The following is a 23,002-nucleotide window of genomic DNA, read 5'->3' on the forward strand; positions in this document are numbered from 1 at the left end:
AAAAGGGATGTTTGTTCCCATTTTTTTCTCAGATGTGATTTGCGAATCCTAGAAAAGCTATAGTGCGCTTGCTTGATGTTCTGGACAAATTAAGTGGGAACATAGACATGGCCAACCCTCGGCTAAACGGTAAAGGATTTTGTGTTTGCTTCCTTCCTTCCTTCGAGTCTTGCTTCCGTTGCAGCCGCCTTCGTGCCCTCAAGGAGCAGGCCTGTCCTGGAGACCAGGCTCCTAACATGCTCTCACCCAACCAGAAGTACTGCTTTACCTTCAGCGAAATGCACATTTATTCAGAACCAGAAAATGTCTGGAAGTTGGAAGTAATTTTTGAATCCAAAGTTAAAGAGTAAACCCGAGAGATCCTACATTTGAGAAGAGTAATTTGGTTCATGGGAAATAGTGGATTGCTAATGATTTATATACATCAGAAATTGAAGTGGTTGTGAGGGTTGAAGATTATCTTGGAGGAGGAAGGTCTGATTTTACCCCAAGGCAGCACTCTAGAAGTGAGCGTGGAAATCATCCCTAATGGCCCGCAGCATCTCTTTCTGTTTAGACCTTTACATGAAATTAAGGACAGTACTTGAAAGATCACCCAGTCCCATGGGTTTTCATATGAACTCTGTGGACAGAGACCTAGAACTTCAGGGTTGTTCTTTAAGGGTCATTTTGGGTGGTGAGAAATAGAGACTGAATAGGTAAGGCTCCAAGAGGCCCAACTGCTTCAGGAACTTTGATCCATCTAAAAAATGTATTTAATATATTGATAACCCTAATACAATTGAGTTTGAGCAAAAAGTGGATAGGAATTTCTGTCAAAAAATTGAATATGAATCTAATAAAGACTCTAAATCATGTTTCTTTAAAAAAAACAAAACCCAAAAAACCCAAGGATGCTATTAGTCAAATTTAGAATGTGGAAATTCTGTGCAAAAGAAGACTCAGGTTATTTAATAAATATATAGCATTAAAATGGGAAGGTGAAATGTTAGAGATTAAAAGAGAGTTTAAGGGATAGCGCACCAAATACAATGGTCCATGTTCAGGTCCCTATTTGAATAAATCAGTAAACCTCTATTTGAGACAATGGAGGAATATTGCACAGACTGAACACCATAGAATATTGAGGAATTATTGTTGATTTCTAAAGGTTCTGATAATGATATTATAGCTTTGTTTAAACAGAAGTCAGTGCCAATTGAACATCCATACTGAAGTAGTTTGGGTAAAACAATATGATGTTTGGGTTTTACTTTAAAACACTTGAACAAAAATACTTCAAGGAAATGAAATAAGAACGGTAGGATAGTGGCAATCATGTTGGGCTGTGTACATGAGTGTTCATTATACTATTACATTGACTTTCAGTATGTTTAAGTTCCCATAATAAAAAAAAGTGAAAATACTGTTGTGCAAAAAACAGATCCAAGGATTATGTCGCACTAATTGAAAAAAAATTACTTCGGTACTTTGGTTTTCAACATCTGCAAAAAGCAAACATTGTTGAATTCAAATGCATGTTTTCGAAAGCTTATTTTTCTTGTGAGTTGTTTTAAGTACAAATTTGAAGCATTTCATCACAGTATTTCTAGCCTTAATTTGTACTCCTTGCAGCACTGCTCACTCTTTCAATTCACTTCACTTTGTAAACAAGAATAATGCAGCAGAATGTACAATAAAATAGCTCTTACACTTAAACTACCAAACAAGGGAATTTGTTAAAAGAGTAAAAAGTTGTGGCACCATGAGCTTTATCTGAGCCCTGTGCTCCCGCCCTGTTGTGTTCTGAGAAATGACTAACCTCAAAGGACCCCTCTGCCTTCACCTGTCCCCAGGCTCACCTCCACCCTTCCTCAGTGACCCACCTCCATCCTCTATGAATCCCAGGAAGATGGGACCCATCCTTCTGGACTCACTGATGACTCTGGCTTTTCTGCTTCTATAAAACTGCACCCCCCCCCCCCCCCCCGGATGTTTCTCGCTAATGAGCATTCTCCCTACTGCAATGGCATGAGCAAACTCATTTCCTTAATTGTCCCATGCACTTTGTCTGTCACAGGGTCTCCACTTGGTGTCCCTAGGTCTCCATTACCCTGGGCTCTCTAGCTATTTGCACATCAGTTCTGGTCATGACCAAATATAAGACAGGCTGGAGAGCAGCCCCATCAGCAGCCATTAGAGAAAGTGCTCAGACCCTTCCCCTCTTTTCCAGGCCCACCACACCGCTGACCAATTTTAAGGGATTAGACTTGTTTGAGCAAACTGGGCCGACAGTGTGAAACACATCCACTCAGAGATTAAGAATCGTTTTCTTTGATTTAAAGCAAATCGGCTGGAAAATAATGCCAATTTCAAAGACCTTTTCTTTTACTGTAGCTGAGCTTTAGTTTTAAAGCAGTTTCTGTTTTGATGGCAAAGAGTTCTAAGCCTGCTAATTCCTTTAGTTCTTTCGGTTAACTTACCGCACCTTATGAAAAGTTCCTAAAGGAGACTTAGAAATACCTGCATGATCCGTATTTACCTGACCTGCTTTCCGTGTAAATTGTTAATTCTGTTTTTTCTCTTTTCAGTAGCCCTGCAAGCCCCAAATTGCATTTGTTGATTTCTTTTGATATAGTAGGACCACCTTCACTGGGATCACTTCCCATCCAATTGCTTGTCTATGTTATTAGAATGATATGAACGCATGTGAATTATTTCTGTTTTAAGTAGTAATCAGCTACGTACATAAGCTTTGGCTTATGTATACTGTGTGCACAATGTTTAAATCTTTCATTTCCATGAGATGAAATGCTCTGCGTTTGTCCTAGATTCTCATTGCTAAATTCTGTTCATTTGCATTGCTACACAGATTAACTTCAGACTTCAAAGGGTAGCTTTTTGGACCATTCTTTTGGATTTGTAATAGTGTATAAGGGAGAGACATTTAGATTATTTTTTCCCACATCAACCTAAATTCAGAACTATTTAGTATCCTATCACCTGAGAGCCTCACTTACTGTTTTTAGCTGAAGACAAACTGCTTTAATATATCTACTTAAAAAAAAAAAGTACCAGTGACTTCTAGATCGTGTTCAAGAAAGTTCTCAAGTAGCCCTGCCTTGGATGTGACATTCTTCTCATGGGGGAGACCCTCCCTGAAGACTCAGACCTTCAGAAAGACCTGTGCCTTTGACAGCCACGGCCCTTAGCCTCGGCTTGACCAGAACTACGACAAGTCCTATTTTGTTCTACCTTAGACTTGATTAGACTTTACTATATCTTCTTCCTCCCTTTGGAATTGTAGTCCTCACTGATGGGCCACTGTGTCTGACAGTGTGTGGAAATCACTAGTTTTGCTGACCACAGTCGATACCAGACTTTGCATCCCAGCCCAGACTCACCACCACCACCCTGCCATTTATTTTCTGGTTTAACTTGAACTGAGTGTTGCACCCTTACTGGCAGCCTTGTCCCTCATTCCTGGACTCTTGTCAACTGACAGAAACTCACGTGATATATCTTCCATAGAAACTTCTCTCTACTTCCCAGTTTTCTTCCTCGCCTTATCCCTGGAAGCATCACACTTCTGGGTTTTTGGCCTTCATTCTGGATTTGGGGCGGGGGGCACCTAGCATGTCAACAATCCTATCCTATGCACGTTCATGTGTCACTGAGTCTTACGTTTATCATCTCTACCTAAGACGCCAGCTTCCTCAGTCAGGGATGCCTGGACGGGTTCCTGAGGAGGAGCGTAGCTCATGACGTCTAGGTTGCCATCAGGTGCGAATAAATGTGAAAAGCATCTCACGCTCTCAGGTTCTTGTCACTTGTGTGTTCTTGTCTGCAAAGTGTTAAAGGGCAATAATAGTAGCTAGCGTCCTGAGCACTTGCTGGGTACCAGGGCACTGGCATTGCCGTACTGACCTGTGTTACCAGCCCTGTGGGCTGGGCATCATGATCTGCGTTTGACACACGAGGAAACTAAGAATCAATTCGGTGACTCGCAACCCAGAAGGGATGGAACCCAGACTTGGAACCTGGCCGACCTCAAGCCCATGTTCTCAGTGCCACACTGCTTCAGAGGAGGTGATGAGGACGACAGTGGGAGCTGGTTCATGCGTGAATGCCCAGTCAGCGTCTAGCGTGATCCCAAATGCCTAAGAATGAATTGCGGTGCAACTGAACCAGCCTGTAAAGCCCTCTAATTGTCGTGGGTGGCCCATCCTTACCATAATCATTGCAATTACAGTTTCTCACAATAATCAGTACCTTAGAATATGGCCTTCGGATTGCAAGTGCTGTTGCTTAATGCATCTACGGTAGAATTTGCTGCAGTGGAGTCTTCGTTACCTGGAATGAGACACTAGGACATACATCTCCCACGTACCACTGCAAAGCTACCAAATTCTCTCTCTCCGAATTTTCCTCCAGCATCAGCACCTTGGAGGATCACTCCAGGCGTGTTCAGGGAGTCCTGTTTCTCAGCATCAGGCAAGTCTGCCGCCCGGTTGGATCTGTGCAGCTTTGCAATCCTAGCTTCATGCCCTGGGCTCTGCCCCGGGCGGCCAAGGGCCCTGTGCTTCCCTGTGGTCAACCACAGCCTCCGCCCGACGCTAATCCCTTAAACTCTCTCTCGCACCATTTCACTAGCCCGTGACCTTCAGCCTGACCCCGCCTGCCTTCTCTTGGAGCGTCTGAGGCTCCTGCCGCCGCCCCCAAGCCGCTGCGCCTCACAGCCCATAACCTAACAGGCCTCTTTCTGGGTGGTTCCCCCTCGTGTCTGCTCTTTTTTCTGTACTTCTGAGGTTTGAGTCCATTCTAAGAGCCTTTGGTTCTTTTGGGGATGAGACAGGCAAAAATAAACATCCAAGTAAATGAAATGTGTTAAGTCTATGGCTGGATTATATGTGGCACAATTAGCTCAGGTATAGCCTAAGTGCCTAGCCCAGAGCCTGACTCATACTAATTACTCAGAAAAAGGTTTTGAGGAGTGAGTGAATGAATGCAGAGTTTCTAGCCATTAAGAAGCCTGTTCATCTCACATACAGAGGAACGGAGCACAGTTCTAAGCAAGCAGAAGTGATCCACTTTGGCGTTATTTCTATGTATTATGCAGGTAAAATTTTTTTGCGTATTTAAAATATATATCCTCTCCTTCTCTTGCTGATATCTAAAATGTCATTGACCTAATAATCAGAGTTGGCTGTAAATCCCTGATATGAGATTATTTCCTGGGAGCAGATGTTTCTTTGCTTTGAAAGAGAGACCATAAAGGCTCAGGTGCCTGTAGGGAAGGGAGATAATTCAGAAATGTGTAGCTTGGGAAAATCAATCCATTTTGCTTCCTTCTCAGTTCTGCCAGTGATTGGTGTTGGCAAAGTTCTCCTTCTGTCCTTGGCAGCATTTTGGGGAATCTGACAGAGTGACAAATGTCAAGAACTTTTCATGCAGGGCCTGGAGATAGGGATGGAAGGTGAGGCATAACTGAGGTGAGAAACCATGGAGTCCAGTGAGCCTTTCTCATTTAAGTCATGTGGTTTTAATGAGGTCAATTTTCTGAAAAAGCATCTATCTAAGTTATATACAAACACTCTTTCAGCATGATATTATCATGTTAATCAACTTTCCTTTCCATCTGGGTTATACCAGGCCTTTCTTTATCATGGACTCTCCTTTTAAAACACAATTATTTATAATTCAAGCAGAGTTTTATTTTGGTTCATGAAAGCTTTTGCACAGAATTTAGCATATCCATTATGCCTTATTACCATTGCTATGGAGGTTGAATTATTAATTTTAGAATCGCCATGTAGCTTTAGAGTATTTTGTAACATGTTCGTGCTAGGGAAATTTTATTTGATGTGTTTTTCATGAAATCAGTAGGAAATAGGGCCTAATTCCTTTTGAATTTTTATATCTATTAGTATCTCTATTGAGTCTGTTCAGTGTTTACATAAAACGAATGGAGGAATATTTAAAGTATAACATATTCTTGGGAGGTTTTTGAATTTATTATGAGTATCTGAAGTTCCAAATAACAGAAGAAAAATATTTGTGATGTAGACTTTATTTGGCAGGTTGATTAAACTCCCTTAATCCCAGATAAGGAATTGAAAGGGACACACACTTAGACACATTTCTGATAAAATTATTGTATTTCTAAATTTAAAACGAAAATTTCACAAGCTTCTATCCAGAAAGAAGTTTTATAAAAGCCAGAAAGCAAAATAACTAAGGCTAGCAAAAAACAAAATAACATTTACACTCAACAGGGAGGAAGGGACTGGGATGAGCAATCCCGAAGTCACTCAAAACGTCAGTTCCTGTCATGATGAGAGAAAGATCTGACTGTGTGAGCAAAATATCAGGCATTCCCACTTACTCCTCCCCGACAAAGAAAATAATCGGATCACGGCAGGGCCCTGAAGAACACACCAGGCCCGGCGGAGATGCCCAGTGGGGAGCCACACACGTGCGTGGGCAGCGCTGGCCGGGCAGTGTCAGGGCTGCGCTGAGTTTGCTCTGTGAGCACCAAGCGAGGTTCTTGAAGTAGAAGCAACACTGTATTTGGGGAAATGTAAGGACTTAGCTGGATGACGAGATGCTGAGCTGACCTGATGCCCTGTGGTTTCGGATTGGTGTCTGCGTGGGCGCGGGAGGTGGGTGGCGGGGGACAGCAGCCACTGTCCAGGGCCCCCGCGGGGTGGACACGCGGTGACGGGTGGAACAGCAGGCAGGGGGCGTCTGGGTGGCGTCCCCCTTCTTAGGGGGGGACTGGCTTCAGCTGACAACGAGTCCTCTTAGCTTTCGCCCACCTAAAAATGTCTTCATTTCACCCTTAGGTTCGAATGGAAGCTTCAGTAGATAGAGCATTGGATTCTTTCTCCCAGTTCCTTTCCAGATGTCACCCCATTGCTTTCTGGTCTCCATTGTTTATGCTGAAAATGTCATTTACAGTCTTACAATTCTTTCCCTCTGTATCACGGGTCTTTTACTTTTCCTGCATCCTAGGGTGTGACCTCTTAGGAGCTCTAAGAGGGTGTCTTTGATCTCTGCATCCCCAATGCCTAGTATAAGGCCCAGCACAGGTCAGACAGTCAAGAAATATTTGTTCAATCAATACACAGCCAATCTACCTTCCTCAACAGGACCCACTGATAAGGAGTTGGAACACTCTCTAATGTCCACACTTTACTAGGACACATAACTGAACTATGGAAGAGATTTGTGAATGGACGGGTTGAGCACATTACTTTGAAATTCATTTTCTCCTGTGATTGGCATGGAAACATTTCTAAGAGGACTAGATGTCAGAAGCTTCTGAAGTGGGAGTGGGGCAGCCATCTAAAAACGTATTTTTTTCCAGGTTCTGAAGCTGATGATAGATTTTAGGGCCAAGAGGCTCGGTGCAGTGGAAAGAGTGTCAGGCTCTTTAGGTAGAGGTAGCTTGAAAATGGGACCCCAAGGACACAGGCCTTGCAAAACAGCATCTCTTCCATGGTCTGGAAAAGATGTCCTACATAGAGAGGCCACAGGTGTGAAAAGAGCCTCATAGCAAAGAGAAAATAAATGATCGATTCTGGTATTATATCTAGTGTTCTCAGGAACTCAAAATGTGGGTTTTGTCTAAATATAAAACACATGGCAGAGCAAGCCTTGTTTGCCTTTTCCTGGCTTTTCGTCAGGTTGTGTTGGAAGAGAGCATCTCTTATTATGTAACAGAACTTCCCCTGGTGGAGCCCAGTGCGAAGATGAAATCAGCATGCTTCGGAATATTGGAAAAGAGCAGGGACAGTTTTAAAAAAAAACTCAGAATAACTAATACATTGTTCTAATTAAGTTCATAGACTAATCGATTGTCAAGGCTAGAAGGAAATTTCAGTGTCTTTTAATTAAACCTATTGATTTTTACAAATGAGGAAACATTAAGGATAGAGGAGTTGATCAAGGTCTCAAAAACCTTGTTATGCAGAGGGCATAAGATATGTGAGCAAAGATAAAGCATCATAGATATATGTGATATAATTGAAAATAAATCAGTGTTAGTTACTAGCACTGCACTTTTATTTTGTAGGGGAAATATCTCCTATTCCACAAGATACCAGACAACTTAGATAATTTTTAGGCATCTCTTGGGTCACATCACAACAATCCAATTTAGGCAGACCTACAGGGGAGCACTTTATATACTTGCGGTCAATCTTTTTTTCTTCAAATCACTTCTTGTAATGCAATTTTTGAGTTAGCTCTGAGAAGAAATAGACTCTAAATGCCTAATGTAGTTTCAAAGTGTCATCAACTTTTAATAGATCTCTAAAAACAGGTGTTTCTCAAATGTTCTGTCCCTGAGATCACAAATGACAGGTTGGATACAAACAGAGAAGTTGAGCCAGAGATCACTCAGTGAAGAAAACCTCTTACAGGCACTGAAAACCCTGTGTCTACAGCTGCACACAAGCTCACTACGAGACGATGTAAAAATGCCAAAGTAATTCATTTCCACAGCTCCCCTATTTATCTGCTTCATGTGCCAGGCTCGGCAGTTAATGCAGAGATTGTGGAAATTGCCTGTCAGGTGGCAGCTCTCCTGCTCTTCCAGCTAATTAATTGTTTAAAAAGGGGGCGGGGGAGGACCTGCTTAATACCTGTTCTTCACAAATGTCACATGAGAGCAGCCACTTTATATCCAAGGCACCCATCACAGAGCCACTCAAGGTGGAGAGGACATTTTTATACTTTATTTCTTCTTGTTAATTAATACGAATTGGTGCCATTGAGGTTTAATTAGCTCAAAGTATGCTTTTTTTAAAAATCCTCACCTGAGGATATTTTTTCCACTGATTTTTAGAGAGAGAAGGAAGGAGGGAAGGAATGAGGGAGGGGGAGAGAGAGAAACATCGATGTGAGAGAGGCACATCGATTGGTTGCCTCCCAATAGCCCCCCAACAGAGGCCAGGGATTGAACCTGCAACCCAGGTACGTGCCCTTGACCCGTTATTGAACCGGTGACCCTTCCCACCGTGGGCCGAGGCTCTAACCACTGACCACACCGACCAGGGTAAAGTATGCATTAAAAAAAAATGTTGTTTTACCATTTTAAACCAAGATTTGTTTTTATCCATCAACCTGTACTACTTGAAAGGAAAAGAAAACCTTGAAATCCGATTGAGAATAAGTCTCCTACAGCCAGGGCCCTGCTGGGAAGGCGGAGCCAGGGTCCCCAGCGCAAACACAGGCGGCAGGCTCTGGTGTCGTCATTTGTTTCTGAGATGAACCGGCACCACATATGGCAGTTGTTGAGATTGGCAAAGTTTATAGAGCCTCAGAGTAGAGGGGATTTCACGATCCTTTCAGTGCAGCGCTTCCCCACATGAAGCAGACAGGCTGAGGGCGCGGCGTGTGCATGGCACGGGGTCCGCGGATGCTCGCCCAGAGCTTTTTAACCGCTGCTTTCCGCTTTGTTGGCCATCTCCAAGGTAACCTAAGCGCATCTGGGCTCACACAGCTTCTACGCAGCTTCCTAATTTCACCGATGAAATTTGCCTTTCTGTTTCTGATGGTACTTCCACGAAAGAAATCTCAAATGATGTCACGGCGCACCCCATGAACGGCCTAGACACAGAGGGTGACACTGATGAAGGTAGGAGGAGCATTGAATCTCCACCAGGCAGAAGAGACAGGGGAACCAGACTCAAACAGCCCGCACCACTTTATTCTGAACCCTTGCCCGGTGAGGGACAAAGCTTTAAAGTCATCAAGTGAGCCCGCCAGGCGTGGCTCAGCGGCTGAGCATCGAGCTGGGAGCCAGGAGCTCTCGGTTCGATTCCCGGTCGGGGCACAGGCCCGGGTTGCGGGCTCGATCCCCAGCAGGGGCAGGTGTGCAGGAGGCGGCCGATCAGTGACTCCCTCAGCACTGATGTTTCTCTCTCCCCCCTCCCTTCCTCTCTGAAATCAATAAAGACATATTGAAAAAAAAAAAAAAAGATTGCTGATTGTGTTGAATTAGCAAGAAAGCCTGGAAGTTATCAATGGTGTTCTGTAGAAGATACTAAAAGAATGACAATAGTAGCTTGCTCTGAATTTGCATTGTTGAGGTTAAAATACAGGAACAGATGACGTACAGAACCACGAGGGGCCACACCTTTCTGGTTTTACAGCCAGCAGCCGCAATTCAGCTTCAGAAAAAACCAGTCTGTCACATGACATTAATGTACACTCTATTTTTGCTTTGGTCAACCTAATTGGCATGTTTGTTCTGCTTTTATAGTTTTATTAGAGCTAGTCACTAAGAAATCTACAAGTACCTGGACATCTGAGCATGTTTCATGAACATGAAAATAAACGTGATTTTGGTCAACACCATGAGTGTGGAAGAAATGTTGTCATTTTAAAGGCATTTGTAACGACGAGAAGATTGTCTGTGAAATGATCCATTCGTTTCCTGGCTTAGCTGGGGTTTCCTCGGAGCAGAGCCAGGGACTGGGATCCTCGTGCAAGGATTTATTGAGGAAGCGATTTCAGGACAGAAGGGAGTGGGGGGGGGGCAGGCGGAGGAGCTGGGCCAGGACGTGGTCTCAGCTGGGGACCGGGCCGCACAAGCTGGGTCCCACTGGGAGCTATGGAGGGTCAATTTTGCCAGTTTGTCCAGTGCCCGCATGGGGTGCTGCCGCCGGGAGTCATTACAGTCACTCCCAGTAGGAGAAGGGGACAAGCTGTGAGCCCTGAACAGCTGCTAAGGCACGAGAACCAGGGCCTGGTGTTCCAGCCACGGAGGTGGCTCTGGACAGAGTAACCACGAACCTGCTGTCACACCCGCCTTACAACGCTCAGACCCACTTGCTTCTCAGGTTAAGCTAACTCCACCCAGGCACAGCTTTCCCAGGTTTCTGAATGATCCGTTTTCTGGGAAAACTTACAAAAAGGTTATTCAGTCAAACTACAGCTCCCGCTGGGGCAATGGGCCCTGAGATATTCATTGTCTGCCTCCTCTACGACCTGTTCTAGGCTGCCCGAGCCCTTGGCTAGCGCCTCTCTGGACTAGCTGGCTGGCTCTGTGACACCTGAGGCCCCAGTTACCAGGCCTTTATCAACTGCAGGTATTAGACTCGTTGTTATAGTAAAAATTGGTCGTGGAAATACAGAGACAGCCAGGAGACCACCCTGCGTGCATTAGTGAGCAGTCTTCTGTTTCTCATGGTGAGCAGGTCCATTGCCCCTGCCGTTGTGGTTCCTGTCCTTTGTCTGATGGTCTGCTGGCTTGAGACGCTCAAAGTGACCAGGGGTTAGTCATAGGTTTACATTTATTGGGATTTTCCCTGTATCTTCTGGTGGAAGCATCTACCTTCTAAGAATCAAGACCCGTAGAGCATAAAATTGCAGGAGCTGGGAAACACAGATATACACTGGCCACACCCCGGGCACCCACAGCTGTATTTAGCAGATAGTACATGTTCAGTATATACCTGTGGATCCTGGAGCTTGCCTTTTAATAAGTGCTGGACCATGGATTCCACTGATTCGTCTTCTCCAAGATGAGTTATAAACTGTGGGAATGCATACATTTGTATTGGTGTCTCAGATTTTTGCTTAAAAACACAGCTCTAATCTATTTAATATGGAACATCTTACACAGTATTAAAATTTATAACTCAACTTTCTTAGTGGTACATAAATAAATGATACATTTTAGGTCAGTGGCATCTTGGACTATGTACAGCGGTGCCTTCTACCTACTATGTGCTGGGAACACAGGGATACAATTCACAGCCTCTGTGCTCAGAAAAGCCACTTAAACTTCAACTAAATGTAAACAGTGTCTGGCAGGGGTCACTGAGTCTTCTTCCACTGGGCCCCGAACAGGAAATGGATAGCAGCTCTGTTTCATGTGCTAAACATTAGGGTTATTTGCACTTTCATTTTCAGCCCATCTTCCCTCAGTAAAAATGTTCACTCCCTCACCCCCCACCCAGTTTTCCTAAGGCTACAGTTGGTCTTTGTAGCCAATAACGCCTTGAAGCAGCAAGCCCCCCATGCTGATTGGTTTTATGATAGTATTGTAGTAGTTTCTCATAATTAAATGGCACTGTCTGAGATTTTATTTCATTTTATTTTATCTTTATTGTTGAAAGTGTTACAGATGTCCCCTTTTTTCCCCCATTGATCCCCTCCACATGGCATCCACCCCACCTCGGGGCCTTCCCGTACTAATGTCTGTGTCCACGGGTTACACATATAAACATATAAGTTCTTTGATTAATCTCTCCCCACCCACCTCCACCTTCCCTCTGAGATTTCTCAGTTTCTTCTATGTTTCTATGACTATGGGTCTATTTTGTTCATCAGCTTATTTTATTATATTCCACATATGAGTGAGATCAGGTGGTACTTGTCCTTCTCTGACTGGCTCATTGCACTCAGCATAATACTCTCCAGTTCCCTCCACGCTGTGCCAAAGGATAAAAGATCCTTCTTTTTACAGCTGCATAGTACCCCATGGTGTGAATGCCCCACAGCTTTTTTATCCACTCGTCTCCTGATGGGCGCTTGGGCTGTTTCCAGATCTCAGCTATTGTAAATTGTGCTGCTATGAACATAGGGGAGCATAAGTTCTTTCTGATTGGTGTTTCGGGTTCCCTAGGATATATTCCTAGAAGTGGGATCACTGGGTCAAATGGCAGTTTGATTTTTAATGCTTTGAGGAACCTCCACACTGTTTTCCATAGTGGCTGCCCCAGTCTGCATTCCCACCAGCAGTGTACTAGGTGCCCTTTCTCCACACCCTCGCCAGCACTTGTCCTTTGTTGAGTTGTTTTGTTTTGTTTTTTTGTTTGTTTTAAACATATCTTTATTGATTTCAGAGAGAGGAAAGGAGGGGGAGAGAGAGAGGTAGAAACATCGATGATGAGAGAGTCATTGATCGGCTGCAGCCCACAACCTGGGCATGTGCTCTCACCGGGAATCGAACCCCGATGTCCTGGATCCTAGGTTGATGCTCAACCGCTGAGCCACACCGGCCGGGCCCTTTGTTGACTTGTTGATGGAGCCATTCTGACAGGTGTGAGGTGATGCCTCATTGTGGTTTTAATTTGCATCTCTGATGATTAGCGATGCTGTGCATCTTTTCTTATGTCTCTTGGCCATTTGTATGTCCTCTTTGGAGAAGTGTCTAGTTAGGTCCTTTGCCCGTTTTTAAATTGGATTGTTTGTCTTCCTTTTGCTAAGTTGTAGGAGTTCCTTATATGACACTGTCTGAGGTTTTAAAAGCCAAATGGGGGACGAGGGAGAGAAAGAACACTGTGTGCAAATATTGCTATGGTAACAGGAACCAATTTGGTCAGAAGCACATTTAGCCCAATATTGGGTAATGTCGCTTCAGAGGTCAGCTTGCAGCCTGGATGCTGGATGAGAGGGATGCGGACCAGGGGGGAAAGCGTTTTCTGGGACAAGTTTGTCAAATGTGAAGACAGTGAAAGAGCGTGTGGTGGGCGTGCGCGTGTGATGGGAGAGGAGGAGTGTGTGTGACTATGTTTGAGTGTTTCCGCGCAGACTGTATAATTAGCATTTGGAACATAGTAGATCCTGGGATCTTTCTGAAACCCAGGTTCTCCTTTCTGTTCCCCACTCTGGACAGAATACCTGGTAGTGGTTACAGGCACAGCTAAGTTTTAGTGGCAGAGAGATCTTAAATGATTTCATTTTCTTTCCTTTTTAAATATGTTTTTTATTGGCTTTTAGAGAGAGAGAAAGGAAGAGGGAGATGGAAACATCAATGAGAGAGAAACATTGACAGGCCGCCTCCTGCAGGCCCCCTGCTGGGGATCAAGCCTGAAACCCGGGCATGTGCCCTGACCGGGAATCAAACCGGCGACCTCTTGGTTCATGGGCTGATGCTCAACCACTGAGCAGCACCAGCCAGGCCTCAGTGATTTCATTTTCTTACTTTCACTGAAGGTTTTACTCTGGAACTTCATCATACTCTTTTTTTCTGGGGGGAGTCCTGTTTTCTCCCCTCCCTTGGGAGATTTACACTGTGAGAGAGCTTAATAACTAAAGTTCGCTACTGATAAGATACTTCTAGCATATCAACAAATAAGCTCTCCGAATCTATGCTCACAGAGAAGCCTCTGCTGCTGGTCACAATATTAGAACAGTGTTTGAGAGTTCGTCTTTTCATTCCTGGTAGGTAAGTGCAGTGGTAGTTCAAATACACAGCTGCTTGCTGCTAAGGGGTGGTTTTACTCACCTACATTTGTTAAAAGTATTGCCAGTTTAACGGATTTGGATAAGTAATTGATTTGGGGGTGTCTTTCCACCCTGTCACAATTTAGGAAGTTTGACTTTTTTGTTAGCTTTTGAGACAGAATTCTCCTTATGAAGTGACTTAAGATCAAAACAAAACCAGTCAGGCAGGCATCACAGGGAAGAAAGGATATTTGGCACTGACTCCAAGTCAGTAACGCTTCCTCCGACATCTGAAAACAGTTCCTGAGCCTGCATCACACGTGGTCCCACACAAACAAACAAACAAACAAAAGTGTAAAGCAATAATCTCAAGATCCAATTTGCCATTTCTTTAAGGTAAAGAGGAAGATTTCAATGAAACAGAGTGTTACAAAAGGCTCAGTTGTTTTTTTTAATCTTCTCTAAATTAAAAAACCAAATATAGAGAGGCACTGGGGAATATGGGACATAACATTGACTGAGGACCTGTGACCTGCCCCTAAAATTCCACCTCTCGCCACTGATGTGACTTCGAATGGCCACATTGCTCCTCTGGGCCTGCTTCTTTATCTCTCCTTAGACCTCACTGGAGATTATAAAACCATTGGTGATCGGAGTAAATAATCTCTAAGATTCTTTTTGCCTCAAATATTATTTTGGTTTTATAGAAAGGATGATGGTTGAAAATAGGGAAACATTATTTGAAAAGGTTTATGTAGAGGAAGTGATTGACTGTTGTTGATAAGACCAATAGTTACAACGCACAGAAAGGAGAAACTCGCATTTACTGGGTGCCAGCTGGGTGCTAAACACTGTGCTAGACGCGGGTTACCTTACGTGAGATTCACAACACAGCTGGGCAGTGTCGGGGCCCTTACTTGGCAGATGAGGGAGGTGGGCAGAAGTGAAGCAGCTTACACAGGAGTAAGTGGTGGAGCCAGAACTTGAACCTGGGAAAAGGTCACCAAAGGCCCCGTTCTTTGTAGGAAGCAAGAGAGAAGGAAAGGCCTGGCCAGTGTTGCTCAGTGGTTGAGCATCCTCCCAGGCACCCAGAGGTCGCAGGTCCCGTACCCGGTCAGGGTACATGCCCAAGTTGCGGCTTGATCCCCAGTTGGGGGTGTGCCGGAGGCAACTGATCGATGTTTCTCTCTCACCAATGTTTCTATCTCTCTCTCTAAAATAAATTTTTAAAAAATAAAGAAATGAAAAAAGAAGAAAAGTAAGAAGGACATATACCTGGAAGAGAATAACTGTGCTGTTTGGGGGAAGGTATCCTAAGCAAGTTGATGATCTGGGAGCATCAGTGTGGCCACTGGCTCTGAAACTCCACAATGTGCACATTTTATTCGGGCACCAGAACCCATGTGACAGCCATGCTGTTCATTCCTGCTTGGTGGCCCTCACAGAGCAAAATTGCACTCACACTTTAACTCATCCCACCCCTGGAGCGCTCATCCCACCCCTGGAGAGCAAAGCTTCACTCAGCTTGGAGCCCATTGCACTGTGATCCTATCTCTTTCCCCAAACACCTTAAAGGCCCAGAAGGTCTGTGCTCTGCCTCCTCTTCTGTGTATATTACAGGGCCTGCCAATAGGAAGCACTCAATAAATGGAGTTTCTTTCTACTTATAAACTAGATTCATATTTTAAACAAAAAATAAAAATGACAAGTGGGGGATGATAAATGACTCATATACCTCTCATGATGAAATAATTCAAAGGATTTAAAATTAAAAATTATGAACTATACAAGGATAAACCTAAAAGCAAATTGTGTGTGTGCTCATTTTATGTAGAGCATACTTCTGATATGAAGGCATATGTGCCAATTTTAGCATCTGGAAATTTCAGGCAGGCTCTATCTAGCCTATTTGAAATTTTCCATCAGTGTTGATGAACCCTGAGCATCTCTGTAAATTGCCAGGATTGTGTTCCCCATTTAAAGTCGAGAATAGCTCCCCGAGTTATTTTCTCAGCTCACGTTTCGAAAAGAGACCAGAGCAGCTGCACAGGAGTGTTGGGTGTCCAATGGTTCATCTCTGGAGGGGTGTTTCTTCCATTTACTGTTGTTTGTTCCCATTTTTAAATCATTGTCAGCATGTTTTTTTCTTGGCTCTTCTCATTGTCTGCACTTTTCCTGGCTCTTCTACCCAAATGGTTTCTGTTCTTGTCTCTTGGACTTAGCATCAGTTGAACTGATTTGCACGTTTTTGGTCAAAGGTGAGTAAAGAGTTCTTTAAAGCAAAGAGCGGTTGTAGATCCTAATTGTACTCTGTGGTCGCAAACAGTGTGAAACGATCCATATGTTAAGCTCTTGACTTACGTTCCAGATTTTCTTTTTAATTTGTGTTCTTAGGGCAGTGACACGGCATTCCTGAAGGGGTTTGTTTTCACTTTTCCTCTTCTTTCTTCCATAAGAAAAATTTGTGTCTGCAGGGAATACTTTCTTTTCTTTGGTTTCAGTAGGCTTGCATTTTGTGAATTATTAATACATTAAATACACAGAGACCTTTCTCCTTTCAGCTATTTAAGCTGTAGATTAGAAGATAGGCCCCTCAGGCTGGAGTTAATTGGGAGGAAAAGCCATTATAAAGTTCATCCTGAAAGGTTTTCAAAACCAATCGGGTGAGGCGTGTACTCACTGGCCTCCTAATCCCACCCACATCCATGATCTCCTGCTTTCCTCAGAGCCCAAGATTCTTTCTACACCCAAGCTGGTTACAACTTCCACCAAACTGTTTCTACCAAATGCAAATTCCTGTTGACCTCTGGCCACGGCCCCTTCAATAACAGCAATAATCCCAAAAAAGACCTAAGGCTACATAAGTGGTAGTGGATATTGATATGTAAATAGAGAACTACTACTTTCTGTTTTCAAAAGATTAATTTCAAAGATTTATTTCTGAAACAAGGAGAGACCATAAGCCATACTAGGTGTGTCTGAGCAAACTTCTCAGTGGCAGGTAAAACGGACCATACTTGGCGGTTAAGGTTCACATGCGTTATGTATTAAAGGCACAGGAACAGACCTTCCTGGGCATCACATTCGCAGAGACCCTCTATGGGCTCTACATGCTTTTGGAAAAGGGATCCCTCTCACTCGTCTGTGTTCTCCCATCACTTGGTGTGTAATAGGTGTTCAGGAAGTGTTTGAATGAGCAAAGCAAAAGAGAATCAATGTGTAACCTGAAGTGTTTCCTTTTTTATAGAAGAGAAGGGAGTGAAACATTTATTAGGTGGCCCTTTACAATCAGAGTAATTGTGTGCACAGTTGTTGATGTAATAGGGGTGGGTGTTCTGAAGTCAGCTAACCCACGTGCAGAATCGTGATTGTGCTTTAAAGCCACAATTAGACCTTACCTTTTTAAACAGTGAAAAGCAGCTGTGAATATGGCCCACAAGTGTGGCTATTTATCCAAACCAGCAAAAGTAATCTAAACTTCATTTTAGTTCATGGAGAATCTAATATGGACTAAACTGACAAAGTTTGAATTTCATGCCTAAGTTGTGTCAAAGTAGAAACCTATGATCACGTTAGCAGTTAGATTTGCTGTTATGCCATTTAGACAATATTATGGAATTTGCCCAGGAATCCCAGAAATTGCCGAATTATACCTTCAATGCCTCACCTCAAGGTCATCACCCAGAAAACAATGCAAGGAAAATGTTACACTCTGTTGCTAGCAGAGGCGCTGTGTCCAAATGCCAACGGAGAGCTCTAGAGAGCTGCACGGATTTTTGTGAGAAATGCTTTATCTAACCTTGGCTGGCCTCAAGTGGTTTAAATGAAGTGGCAGAGAATTCTGCTCAATCTATTTAACCTCTAAGCAAAGTTCCTGATGCCACCACCCTTGGAAGACCTTAAAGGAGTAGAAAAGAGTCCAAAAGACCAAGCAGATTTGTCCAAATGCAGGAGTGTTATGGAGCGATGCACCCAAAATAAGAATGACCTCCACTCTGTCTGCCTTCCAGAGTGCAAGAAGAGACACTATCTCAGGACTGGTGGAAAGGAGAGTTCAAATGAGACCTCTCACTTTTGAATTTTCCGTTTTTAACTTGGCGGGTAACTCTACCCACTTAATGATTAATTAATTGTCTTTAATCCAAACCAGTTACAGCCCATTCCTTCTGGATATAGAAGGAGAAAGGTGGAGGACGCACCTGGAAGTCTTCCTACTGACCAACACTGACCAGAACCAAGTGCCTTCTGCAATACTTCAAATGTTGAGTGGCGACAATAATTAACTTGCAAAGAAATGACAAAGTGTCTGCTCAGTGTGACAGAGGCATTCCCATGCCTTGCTGCAAAGGACATGAAAACAGCATTCTTCTCACATTATTCTAAAATTCTAGTTAAGGCAATATATTATTGGTGAAAGAATAGAAAAATAGAGCCCAGGAACAGAATACAGAGCCCAGAAATAGATTCACGCAAATATAGTCAACTGAGCTTTGACAAAGGAGCAAAGGCCAGACAATGAAGCAAAGATAGTCCTTTCAACAAATGGTGCTGGGACAGTGGATATCCACATGCAAAAAAAAAAAAAAATGACTCTAGACACAGACTTTACACATTTTACTAAAATTAACTCAAAATGGATTGTATACCCAAGTTTAACATGCAAAACAGTAAAACTCTTAGAAGAAAAAATAGCGGGAAATCTAGATGATCTTAGGTTTGGCAATGGCCTTTTAAATAAAACACTAAGAGCCTGATCCATGTAAGAAAAGATTGACAATTTGGACTTTATTAAGATTAAAAACTTCTGCTCTGTGAAAGAACACTGTCAAGAGCATGTAAAGACAAGCCACAGACTGGGAGAAAATATTTGCAAAGCACATATCTGTTAAAGGACCGGCATCCAAAATACGCAAAGAACTCCTGGAACTCAACAATAAGAAAACAAACAATCTGATTACAAAAATGGGCAAGAGATCTGAGCAGATCTTTCATCAAAGAAGATATGCAGATGGTAGGTAGGAACTCAAAAAGATGCTCAAAATCATATGTCATTAGGAAATCGCCAATAAAAAACAATGAGATACCTATTGAAATGGCAAAAGTCCAAACATTGACACCACCAAATGCTGGCAAGGATGTGGAGCACCAAGAACTCTCAGTCATTGACGGTGGGCGTGCAAAAGTGGTGCAGCCACTTTGGATGACAGTTTGGCAATTTCTCACAAAGCTAAACACAAGCTTACTGTACAATCCAGCAATCATGCTCCTTGGCATTTACCCAAATGGTTGAAAATTTATGCTGACGCAGAAACGTGCATATGAATGTTTATAGCAGTTTTTTCAAAATTGCCAAAAATTAAAAGCAACCAAGAAATCCTTCAGTAAGCGAATGAGTCAACAGAATGTAGTATATCCATAGAATGGAGCCTTATTCAGTGATAAAAAGAAAGGAGCTAGCGAGCTATGAGAAGACACGCAAGTACCTTAAGATGCATAGTACTAAGTGAAAGAAGTCAGTCTGGGAAGGATACAAACTGCACGATTCCAACAATATGACATTCTGGGAGAGGCAAAACTGTAGAGAGAGTGAGCAGATCCGAGGCCCAGGAGCTCAAGGGATAATAAGAGGAGCACAGGACATTTTGGGGGACTGAAATTATTCCCTGTGAAACTAAAGGTGGGTACATGACATTTTATATTTGTCAAAACCCACTGAACTGTGCAACACAAAAAGGAAATGTTAAGGTAAACTAAGGACTTTAGTTAATAGTAATGTACCCATTTTAGCTCATAAATTATCACCCAAACCACAATAACACAAATAGTTAATAAGAGGAGAAACTGTGTGTTGAGGGGAGGCTGCAGAACCGGTATTGGGCAGACAAATAAAAAAGCAAATCCTACTTTGAAACCCTTTCCACAGAAGTTCGTGCAGCAGGCAGCAGCGGACATAACTCTTCGACATCAGTTACATCTGCTGATCTGCTTCTACCTCCTAGTGAATTTAGCACTCTTTTTTTCTTCATTAAAAATGGAAGAAATGTTAAGAAAATGACTTTATTTCCAGGAGGCACATCTCTCCTTTGCATAGTCATTGGGAGGGAGCAAAAATAGACAAGAAGACATAGACATTCTTACTAATTATCGATGATTAATTATGTTATTTATGAAGACAGAGCTATTTCCAACTTCCTCAGAAATGCTTTGGTGTGAAAATAATGACCATCTGAGAAACATCTGAGCCTGAACTCTAAGCAGGACCAAATTTGAGGCTAATGAAAGGAAAAAAATAAAAAACAGACATGTTTTGTTCCCCTTGGGACTGACCGAATTGGGAATGGATCCCTGGTCTCATGGACACACCCTCCCGAGAGCAGTAAAGGGCAATATGCGAAGTCCCCACCCTTCCCCAAGCCTGCGAGACCAGGGGATGGACAGGCTCCCTTCTGAGCACCCTTCACCAATCAGACAGCCTTAGAGTTGGCATTTGAATTGCTCTATAATTTTGAAATTTATCCTTTTGTACTAAGGTTCAGTGACCCCTTTTGCTTGAAAGAAGGTGACATTCATTGGGATGTTTCAAATGTAGAATCACAAAGTGTTAAGATATTCATTAAATGCAATGGTGTAATATGCTTCTTAATTGTGTCCAGCACAGAATTCTTATGATTATGCAATTGTTTTCCAGTTCTCAGCCTTCTGAAATAAACATCTGGACAGGATTATAATTCCCCCTGGGGAGAGATTGGGTCCCCTCTTGCTGTTTACTAACGACGTGCTTCAGGCTCGGATGGCATGGCCTTCCCTGTCCCGTAACCTTCATCCTCACGTAAAGGTGACTCAAGGGAAATGCTACCTGAGAGCTCAAACTTCAGAATGTTTCATAGTCGCCAGTCTCCTGGAAACTTGTTCTAACTGCCGATGCTCCGGGCCCGTCACCTGTGACCCTGATGGTCGAGGTCGGGGTGTGTCCAGGGAGCCGACGCTGCGCAGTTTTCCAAGCGCTCTTCGGGGAGCAGGGCCCCCACTCCTGGGCCACCCTGCTCGGGCGCTGTGTGCATCCACTTTTCACAGCCATCTTCATTAAAGAACACACTCGCACATCACACTCCAGGCCAATTAATCTGATTTCTCTAATCATGAGTGTTCTAATCGTTCACTCTTCAGAGTGGCTAGAGATTTCTCAGAAACCACTTTGGTTTTTGGAGAAGTGGAGTGACTGCATCGACATTGATTTTGTTTCTATAATGTGGGCAGGGGACAAAATTAACCTTTTGTTTTCTGGTTTGAGGCAATCATTCAGTCTGAAAAGGAAAGCCATTGCAATACTCTATCATTTTGTTCACTTACAAACCAAATTTAGTCATTGACATTTTGATTAGTCTGGACAATTCCAATGTCCAGGTTGGGAGGTGGGGATGGTGTTTCAGGGGAGGAAAGGGAAGGAGTGAGAAGGGGTGCAGAGGTGATTCCAGATCTTTTGTTTTGAGGGTACCTGCTTTATTCCTGATATCCACTCAAACATTCCATGAGCAAGTAGTTATTAATATTTTGGGGAGAGTCATGGACTCCCTTGGGGATCTGATTAAAGATCTAACCACTTTAGATATGCCATAGGCCCGCCTCCCCCAAAGCTCACCCTGATTTAGAACTTGTGTTCTGAGAGGACCGCCCTGTGCCCCTGCCTGTAGGGGAGTCTTCTTTGCTGCTACCACAGACACTCTTATTAGTTTTCATAACTTATGTGAATAATGACCTGGGGATGGGTGCTAAATGTGTGGATGCTTGGCCTCCACTCCCAGAGATTGATTCAACAGGTCTGGGTCCGGCCCAGGACACTGAGCTATTTTACGAGCATCAGGTGATGCTGATGCAGGTAATAAATGATCACCATGTGAGCAATGGTCACCACTGAGAAAATGGTCCGTGACTCCAAAAGAAGTGCTCAACTGGTACAAAACTGTAGTAAAAGCAATCAGACTACTTTCCTCTACCAGACAGAAAACTAGGTAAAAAGGGTGGTGCTGGCTTTTCCTGTTCCACACCCTCCTCTCTACTCACTTTTCTATTCAGCTTGACTATCCTAGGACATTGTTTTCATTTTCCCGAATGAAAATTGCCCAGAATGCCCATTTTAACTTCATGTTTTCTGCATAAAAGACTGGGAATGGGGGTAGGGAGGCAGAATAATTTTTCTCTAGCCCCAAACTCTCATGAAGGGGGTGTGTGGCATTGGGCCTATCCTTGCTTTCAGAGGGACTTCCTCTTACATTCATGGAGCTGTATTGCTTACAGCTCAAAAGACGTAAGGCCTGGGGGAGGGCTGCAGAGACTCTTCCTCACCAGCCTCAGGCAGCAGATGTGTCATTTGCCTCCTTGATGCATCAAAACACTGGTCAGAATAAAATACAAACCCATCTAGCCTACTCCAAGCAAGCAGAACACATGGCCAGAAATTCTATCAAAATACGAAAATATCAAATTTTAATTTTTCCTTTCAGAGAACAAATGCATACCATTTCTATGGCACTGACCTCAGCTACCTTCCATAACTCAGGCTTGTCACACTTCCCTCTTTCCTCCCTTACTACAGATCAAGATTGCTTTCAGATCCTATTAGAAGAGATGGTTGGAAAGGTTGGCACTTGTGCTCTGATGCAAAAGGGCCTTTCAGTGGCTCTCATCAAGGCAAAAGAAAAACAACAACCGTATTTGATGAGTCTTTTATTGTTGACTCAGAGTAATGGTTCCCTTGGCAACTGACATGGGAGGTGATGGAGCTGGAAGAGCTGAGAGCTCCTATGGAGTGTCACCAAGAGCTGACTAAAGGCTTTCAGAC

Source organism: Miniopterus schreibersii (assembly GCF_964146895.1).
Source record: "Miniopterus schreibersii genome assembly, chromosome: 3".
NCBI lineage: Eukaryota > Metazoa > Chordata > Mammalia > Chiroptera > Miniopteridae > Miniopterus > Miniopterus schreibersii.